We start from the raw sequence: 10,421 nt of genomic DNA, 5'->3' as shown, positions 1-10,421 counted from the left end.
TATAATAATAATTTATAATTTAATATTAATATCTAAACACTTTTTAGAAGAAAAAAATTATTTGCAAGTTTTTAAGTATGTTTCAATTGTGTATATAATTTTGATATAAAATATATCAATAAATAAAGACATTAATTAAATAAAAATAGAAAAGTTTTTAGAAATTATATTTTAAAATTATTTATTAAATTTTATAACATTATTTTTATAGGTTACTATGATGCCTCTGGTTCACCTGTACCCTCATATTATAATCCAAAGCCATGGATTTCAAGTGGAAATGATACAGTATAGTATACATACAAATAAAGTAATGAAATATAAAATTTGTAACAAATAATAATAGAAAATAATTTATGTAAAATAAGAAATATTTATATTCTGAACCACTGTCTTAAATTATCAAAACATACAATATTAAATGCACTATTAATTAATTTATAAAGTGAATTAATGATGATTATGTACTACGAGGTCTGTTCAAAAAATACACAGACTGATGTCATAAAACAAAATGTACTTTATGTAGAAGTTACAAATCTGGGTCCCCTTCAAAGTACTTTCCTTCCCAACACATACACTTATCCCAACGGTGTTTCCACTTGTTGAAACAGTCCTAGTACGCTTCTTTTGCAATGTCTTTCAGCGCCTTTGTCGCATTTGCCTTAATCTCGGGAATTGTTTCAAATCTTTTTCCTTTCAAGGGTCTTTTAAGTTTGGGGAACAAGAAAGAGTCACAAGGAGCAAGGTTGGGTGAGTAGGGTGGATGGGGAAGAACAATAATCAAGTGTTTGGCCAAAAACTCACAAGTTCTGAGGGCTGAATGGGTTGGAGCATTGTCGTGATGGAGAAACCAATCTCTACTCCTCCACATTTCTGGCCTTTTGCGAAGGATGGCATTCCTCAGACGTTTCAGAACTTCAACATAGTAAGTCTGGTTCACTGTGGAGCCTTGGGGGAGGTACTCGTGATGAACAACACCCTTAGCATCAAAGAAAACTGTCAGCATCACCTTGACATTGGTGAGCTTTTTGGGTCTGGGGGACATTTCACCCACCCACTAGTTGAGCATAGCAAATGTTTCAGTCACAGATTTTCCAAGTTTAACACAAAATTTCACAGCAAGTCGTTGCTCCATCAGGTCATTCATTCTGAAATCCGACAAATGAAAAAATCACACTTCACTAAAAACCATGTAGCTAATTGACAAATAAGGATATCTGTAATCGGGAAACGGCTTTATCACCAGAAAATTTGTACAAACCTAGTGACACCAAGCTGATTCCCCTGGAACAAACTGGAGCCACGCAATTCATACAGTCCGTGTATTTTTTGAACAGACTTCGTATATTTAAAATAAAATTAAAACATAAATGTTTAAAATGTATTTTGGCATTGAGAATAATTATAAATTACTTACAAGATAAATCTTTTGATTTATTATTGTAATTCAAATTTGAAAAAAAATTAAGAATATAGAAAATATATTTATTTATCATATTTCTAAATATCAAAAGTGATGAATATTACATTTTTCAAAGATTTTAAGAAAAAATTTTTTTTCATAGTGAAACTTATAATATTTCTGTTTTTATATGGATTTATTTGCACAGTGTCATAAATTTTAAAGACTACAAGTTTAAGATAAATGATATAAAAGATTTATATTTTTATATTCTAAATATTTCTTTGTCCTTATATAATAAAAAATGAAAAACTTTCTAGTTAATGTATTGGCTCAAATCCAGATAATTTGTTATAAGATTATGTATGCCATCTTTAGATATAAATTGATTTTCTGTCTTAATCTTTTAACCTCCTTTGAAACTAAAGGTTGGTTCTATTTGTTATGTGATACGTTTAAAATACCATTTCTGTTTTAAGTACAAGGTCTTTAAAATTTAAAATGTAGGACAAGTACAAAAAGAAGAAGCAATATTTTATTGTCTTTAGACAAAGTTACATTGTAAGCATTAGTATATTAAAATGTCATGAGCTATATAAATTTATTTATTTTAAAAATTTTGTAATTATATAGTTTTCACTTTTATTAAATGATATAATTTAAATTTAATAATTTTTCATATCTGAAATACTGTAAATAATCTGTTGGTGAAAGCTGAATATTATGGACATTAATTTTTAGATATAGTCTTTTTAGGTGAAAATAAAATGCTAATAGTTGTAGGTTTAAAATATATAAAAGGGCAAAGAATACAACTTGATATGCCACTTTTTATCAAGAAAAGTAAGAAAAAGAAAAGTCAACAAAGTCATTATGAAAATTTTCTGTTGTGTGTTTTATAATAATTATTATAATAATTTTTTAAAATAATTGATCTATAACTTATTAAAGGATAGATACTGTCCTTAAACAATTACTGTCATTGAAACTAGTACTGTTTTTAAATTGTGTTATTGTTATGTATAGAAATATTAATTTATTATATCAATGTAATATTATAAAAAATTTAAATTATACAGGATTCTTATATGAAAAATTTATAATTCTTACATGACAAATTTTAATATTTCATAATTTTTAATACTATGAAAAAAAGTATAATTAAGATATCATATATTAAATTTGCAACCTTTATGGTGATTATTTGAATTTTTTCAGTGATAAATTAATATGTTAAAATATTGTAAAGTAATACATTTTAACAAAATCAACTAAACCAAGATGTTACATTTGCTTTAAATAAAAGACTAATCATGACAAGTCACGTACAATGTTAGAATTAATCAACATTCTATTACATGACAAGTTATGTACAGTGATTAATTTACAATATAACAATTTAGTTTTAACATTATCAGTTCTTTTAATGAAAGTTTCTTATTGAAAATAGAACATAAAACATATGAATTAAGAATTAATATTGAAGTAAAGTACTTTCATTGATAACTTGATATTTTTAATACTAGTTAATTATCTAAATCTAAATATATATATATTTATTTATTTTAAATCTATTTGTAACTCCTTTCATTCAACAACAGACTCAAGCACACTCAGCCAACAGACATGATGTATTTAATTGGGATTAATTAAATAAATGTCTGTTGATTGCATGTGAGATTCAAAATGAAAACTTTTTTGACTTATTTGTAAGTAAAAATAGTCTCAAAAAACAAAAAAATGATAATGATCATGATGATAAAGAGAAGTGAGTGAAAAGACAACAAATACAGGCTTTAAACATTAGAAAAATTAAAACTGAATAATTTGTTACTATGAATGATATCCTAATTTTTTTTCTAAAATTTAGTAGCTCTCAAAAAAGATTTGTGTATTGTAGAAGATTCAAATACAAAGTCTTCTGAATAGAATGCAACCATTTTAAATTACTGTAACTATGTTAAATACAGGGCTGTGGAGTCGCGTAAAAATCTACCGACTCCAACTCCGACTCCAACTTTTCCTTACCAATCTGACTCCGGCTAAAACACCAAAACTCCACGACTCCGACTCCACAGCCCTGGTTAAATATTATCTGAGAAGTATGTGATGTATACCAATCAATATAGTAAACCTCCAAGTTTTGTTTCCCATCTGCATTCAAACTTCTTGTTGTCTACTGCCTCTAGGAAGTGCCATGAATAAATACTGCAACTTCACAACAGAGAAGGCATTTTTGTCCTGTAGTTTGCAGTCAGAATCACTTGTCATCATGCCATATCAGTAATTTGTGGGAACTGTAGGTCAAATTGGCTTCCATGGGAGGAGTGACAACAGATATGCCATAGCAAGTGTAGAAGAATTTAAATACAAGGTATTGATCAATGTGGGCCATGTGACTAGAGTGATTGAAAAATTGTAATGGCAAATGTGAAACTTTGACAGTTTTAATTTTCCAATGTTTTAATGTACATTACAATGTTCTTGGATAGTAATTAATATAATGACAATAATTTAAAATGATAGCATTCTTTTTGGAAGACCCTTTGTGTGTGTGTGTGTGTGTGTGTGTGTGTGTGTGTGTGTGTGTGTGTACATATGTATATTGAAGAAAAGTTATAAAAATGATAAAACATTCATTTAAGCATGAATATTTTCAAAATTTGTTCAAATCATTCTTTATGTAATATAAATTAAATTTTTTTCTTTTACAAAAGATTAAAGATCGAATGTTGTTAACAACAATGAGAAATGAAACATTCTAGATATTTGAAATATATTTTGCTGAACTATTTTTTTTATATACAGTATAGGTAATTGTTTTACTGTAATGTTTAGTGGCCTTGCAGTTAAGCTCTCTGATTTGAGTATAATATCAAATAAAATAATACTTAAACGACCAATTGTGTTAGATAAGTGGTCATTTTCAGAAAGTTCACTAATATGTCTGAAATATAATATAATGTAGTACTGTATAGGTAAAAATATTTTACATCTGAGGTATTTACTCTTATTTTTTAAACTATATAACACTAAATTATACCAAGTGATCATAATTAAAGTGCCACTTCAATGACGCCTAGCGAGGTTCAGCACTCTAAATGTACCAAATTTCAGGCTATGTGGAAGACATTTCCGTAAAAAAATTAATATAAATTTAATACTTTAAATTTATATTAATTTAAATTTAAAGTATTAAACTTATGTATTAAATTTATGTAATTTTTTTTTTACTCTACAAAACTTACAAAGCTCGCTACAAAGGCACTTTCGGCATTATAAGCAATGCAAATGCAGTTTTATTTGTGGGGTCACTTAAAAACTTTATATAGTGTTTATAATGGACATACTGTCTTTCAAGGCTGCCAAATATACAATATGTTTTCCATAACCAAACTTTTAAGTAACCCACATATAAATCTGCATTTGCATTTCCTGCAGCACCAAAAGTGCCTTTGTGAATTTTGGTGCTGACTTTTTTATGGAAATGTCTTTCGCATGTCCTGAAATGTCACTATACAAATTTGGTTGCATTTGGATCACTCTCTAGACAACGTTGAATAAGGATGCTTTAATTATCATCATCTGATATTTCAGATGTCATGTAGCTTATCTTTACTTCCGAAATAATTTCAATTAGGCAGCGCTGTTGTATTCTTTTTTATTTATTTAAAAAATTAAAAAATAGCAATTTATGAAGTAGAAATTCCTCAGCATCGGAGCTTTTGAAATTATTAAGAAATATCAGATGACATTTATTCATTTACTTATTTACGGTATGTTCCAGAAATTATATTTTAAAGTCATTGCATAATAGCTGAAACCTTAAAAATTATTACCAATATTATTTTAAAAATAAGAAACAGACAATAAGTTATTCCAGTGAGTGAATCTGATATTTAATTCTTTAAAAAGTATTTAAATTGGGAATCACGTTGAACAGTATCTGATGTGTTTGGGTTCATTATTGATTATAGCTTCGAACATGGATTGTGAAATAACCTTAATGTGGCAATAAATCAGTGCGTTTATTTTTAAAATGTTATAAATTTAAGCATATTATTTCGTAAGTTATTTTAGTTTTATCTTAATTTTCGTTAAGGCACAAATATATACTAAAATTAGTCAATATATAATTTATATACTGGAATAAAGAATAATTTTAATGATATATAGTGAAAAATCATTTTCGTTAGTTCCATAAATACATGTAGAAAACTACAATTCTAACAAAAGAGCCACGGTGGCCAAGTAGATAAACCCACTGAACACCAGTAGTTGGTCACGAGTTCGCACCTCACTTATTGGCGGCGTGGAATTTTTCGGGTTTTCTTCGCCTAAATAGGGGTCAATTTCTTACAGAAATCGCCCATATGTTGCATTGTTGTATCTCTTCATATCAAATCCTAACAACAGTCTTTATCAGTCCCAAATCTATAAATGGACTTGCTGGGCCTGACCCAGGGCGCTAAATTTTGGAACCAATGCCTTTTTTTCCCTTATTAGTGTGTGCATTTATAATAAATTATTACCTGAATGACTAAGTATGCCAAATACATTATAACTTGAATTACTTATTCAAAATGATATATATTAATGTGAATGTTTTGTAAATTTCAAAGTACATGGAATCTGGGAGAGAGGTGTGCCAAAGCCTAATGGACCCAGAAAGTTTATAACCCTAAATCAGGGATGGTTTTTGTGATACAAATCAGAAAAGAAAAAGGGAAAAAATGTGTCTTTATAACAACATATCATTGTAGTTTATGCAGTTGTGCACTATATTTTATATACAGTATTTAGCAGTTTTTCTCAGAAAGACTTTTTTATGTTAAATGATTTTCGAAATTTTATATGTATTTAGCAATGTAGGAAACTCACTTTTGTAATCGAAGTTACAAACATCTTTTTTACATAAAAAAGTAAAATATAATTCAGTACTATTCAAAAAAGAAAAGAAAACTGACTCATATGAAACTTTACTGCATAACTTATTAAAATGATTTTACTAAAATATAAATGAACAACTTTGAATCGTTGCCCAATTATATTACAATATTTAGAACTAGAAGAAAACAAATTCGATATTTGCCCCTACGAAACAAAATAATATAGGCCTACTACTAATACTACAACGTTGAAAATTTGAACAAAAATGACGTTTAACAAACTGTTTTGAAATTAATTTTTGTTGTTAACGTTGTTATTGATTTATACTTTTTCAATAATTCAATAAATGGAACACAAGTTTCCCATTAAGAATTTTAGAATTATTTTCTTAGTAAATGTGCTAATATCGATCTTAAGAAAAAGAACGACAATTTTTTCCTTCTTTTTTGCGACTTTTAAAATCGAACAATTTGCGTGTGTAGAGACACGCCAACGACCTCCTGGGATGTCGCCACCTGCTAAATAACTCCCCCTCCGACTTTCGTAACACTTCGGAAATTAGAAAACAGAAAAAAGCTTACGATAATAATAACTATTTATGCGCATTTACTATTTAAAAAAATAGAAATAAGTGCAAAAAATATAGCTTATTTTCCTAAACGTATTATAGTTTCCATTTTTACGTAAATGATTATACCTTTAATTTGATGGCTGTTGTTATGGCGACAGAAATTTTGAAATATCCGAGGTCATTTGATGAAATTTTTCTATTTCAAAGACAAGAAAGTTTCAACTAATGGATGATTTTTCAACGTAATATAGCATTGATAATTCGTAGAAATTTGAGAAATATCCTGTATCGATTACATAAATGTATCGATTCATAATTTAATCGATATTGGAAATTCTCTATCCTGTTCATATAGAAATGCTATGAATTTGTTTTATTTAATATTTTTAACATTAAACTAAAATGCGACAGTAAAAAAAATAACAAGATAATTATAATTATAATTTCTAATTTATTAAAAGCAATTTTCTGTATGGGCCAACCGAACTTTTTCCATTTCCAAGATTATAAATCGCACTCACTCATAAATATTTTTACGATGTTTTGACCTTATCAAAAAGTTATTAAATTCAATATATTTGTCACCACAGCTTTCGACATTCAGCTTTTTTACATCTAAATATACTAATTTAATTGATGGGTGTAGCTGTTAGGAGAAGTTTCTAAAAGTTTGTCCAGGGATAATTTTCTTAATGTATAATCCATAAATGTTTTGGGATATGCTATTTGCTGCCAAGTTATTAAGTATCTTTACTCATTTTTTGTGGATTTTTGCGGTTTAAAATTGTTTTTAAATTGTTTTCTTATAATTTTATTTTTAATTTTAAATATATGGTCCACTAATTACCTGCACAGTTTTCGAGCCACTTTCGACCCTTAATTACGTATATAGCCTAATAGTCCATTTCGTACACTCGACATCGAAGAAATAACTAAAAACGTGCTATAAATATTTTCTAATTGATAGCTTATTCATGCGACTAGTTAGTAGGCTCATAAGAACAAATTCTTATATCACTAAAAAAAGTCCACGTAGACAGTGCCCCTGACCATCGTGTTCTCAGTACACGATGTACTGTACAGTATCATCGCATCATTGTCCAGTATACTGTACTGTACAATGATGCAACGCACCTTAAACTGTACACATAATTAATAGACGGCTTCATATAAATATAAGCATAATAAAAATAATAGAAATTTTATAATTGTTAGATATTTGAAATCCGTACGTTGTTTTATAGAATACAGAACGTGTCATACACATTCAGAATGCGGAAGTGAAAATCTGGATTAGACGCCCTCATTGATCGGTTGAAAGACGATTGACTAATGGGTGGCGTCGGAATTACACACCATAATTATTTCCACCTCATACAATGTTTTATTTAGCATTGAGTAATAGCATTAATTCATTGTTTGCTTATTTATTAAATTTTATTTTAATTAGTTTGGACATTACTTCCGTTTGCTAAATCTTATAATACATAAGCGAACTATTTATACGTTTAAATAAACCGACATGAAAACAATAGACCTATGATGATAAAATCGATAAATGCTCTAGATAGCCTATCAGTTGATGGTTCTTTTAAGGATTTAATTAAATAATCACTATTATTAAGAATTCTATTGATACGTAAAATTAGCATCATCATCAACCGATTACAGAAACGGTTTAGTCTACTGTATACCCGTGCTTAGACCATCTTCCATGCTTTCTAATCCCTGCCTTTGGGCATCGTTAAGTATTGTTCTTACAAGATAGAGGAAGGGCTAAATTATAACTTAAGTCTTGATTTTGTTTATATAATTGTTCAGTATTTTAGATTCCCTTGTGCCCAACAGTAAATTTTGTAAGAAGTTATTTACAGCCATATTATAGGATAAAAATAATTATTTAGGTTGAGTGAATTATAGAAACAGTGTACTAATATGACAAATAATCTACAGATGAGTAAACTTGTATTGTACATGTAGAGCGTGTAAATAACAGTATCTGCACGTATAGTATAGTTGCACCAAGTTTTGTTAAGCAATTTTGTGTAATAAACATTTAAAATTTACGTCAAAGTATTAATATATATATATATGTGTGTGTGTGTGTGTGTGTGTGTGTAATAATTGAAAACTAATCCGGTTATTACGTTATTTCCGTTTCATGTATAGGTAGTACTTCTCTTTGATATGTTATTACAATAGCACAGAATCAATTTTTTCTATTATTTTTCAGTTTTATGTCTATTTGTGAATTTATATTTTAATATTAATAGATTCAAGTAAATGAATTAATAATAAGAATAATACAGTAAAACCTGTATAAACTGGTACCGGCTATTTTTCCCGTTTTGACAGATTTCCATTTTATTCAGGCTCCGATTTGGACAGGTCTTGCTGTATATATAAACGGAAGCTATTCTACTATATTAATAGATACAAGCAATTTGAAAATTAGAACTTCGGTTTTCTAAATATGTGGCATTTAAGATCGATATGAAAAGGAAAATTAATAAAGTAATACGCTTGATTTGATTTTAAAATAAGCTCTAAAAGATATAAGGGAACTAACATTTCCATCTTTTTCTATACTATTTGTAACGCTCGTATTCTTTGAAACTTGCGTTTAAATATTAAGTTTACTCAGTTATAAACCGAAATTAAAAATATAACTTTGCATTTAGTCATGTTTAGGGACGAATTACGACCGTATTTGAGGGCTTCTTTGATACAATGGGGAGGATCAATGTTGTTCCAACATATTTCACTTGATCATTTGTATTTAATACCTGCCCATCACTGTCCGAGTGGATAAAAAAACCACTGAACAATAATAATTGGTTGTGAGTTCATGCCTCACAACGGAACATGAAAATTTTCAGGTTTTCTTTACGTGTCTATCGTCCAAAATAGGAATCAGTTTCCCATAGAAAATCTTTCCGTATGGCATCTCCCTTGTCCTTGTGTTGTGTTGCCTTACATATAATGTCTAGAATTTTAATACTTAAATTTCTAGACATTATATTTAAATTTGCTTTTTATAATCGTTTAAATCAGGGGTGTCCAACCCGCGGGCCGCATGCGGCCCAAGGCAAGTTCCAATGCGGCCCAATAAAGGTGTAAACAAAACCGACAAATGTTTTAATTTTTTATTATTTATTTATTTCAACGGCATAAACTCAGAAATGAAGTTTCACAAAGCCTTAAACCTTTATTCATATTTTAGTTTTGAGTGGAAATGAAATATTTTCATGTACAGCACTTGGAGATGTGTGAATGAGGAAGGATTACTAAATAAAGCCGGAGTTGTGACTCAAAGGATTATAGACCCAAATTTGGTGAAAGGAGAGAAAGGACAAAAGATAAAAAGTTGTCAGAAAGATTAAATAGTTCTTCTGTTAGGCAAATATTGAGTCTTAATTTTCCAACCTTTCTCACTTCTTTATCTTTTGTCCTTTCTGTTTTTTTCCGAATTTGGCTCTATAATCCTTTGAGTCAAAACTCCATCTTTATTTAGTATTCCTTCCAGCGTTGCAAGATTTGGCTACATTGCGCCAA

This window comes from Centruroides sculpturatus, unplaced genomic scaffold (assembly GCF_000671375.1).
Source record: "Centruroides sculpturatus isolate CEXI.00-Female unplaced genomic scaffold, Cexi_2.0 scaffold954, whole genome shotgun sequence".
NCBI classification, from domain to species: Eukaryota; Metazoa; Arthropoda; class Arachnida; order Scorpiones; family Buthidae; genus Centruroides; species Centruroides sculpturatus.
The sequence above is the reverse complement of the archived record's forward strand: the minus strand, read 5'-3'. Positions refer to the sequence as shown.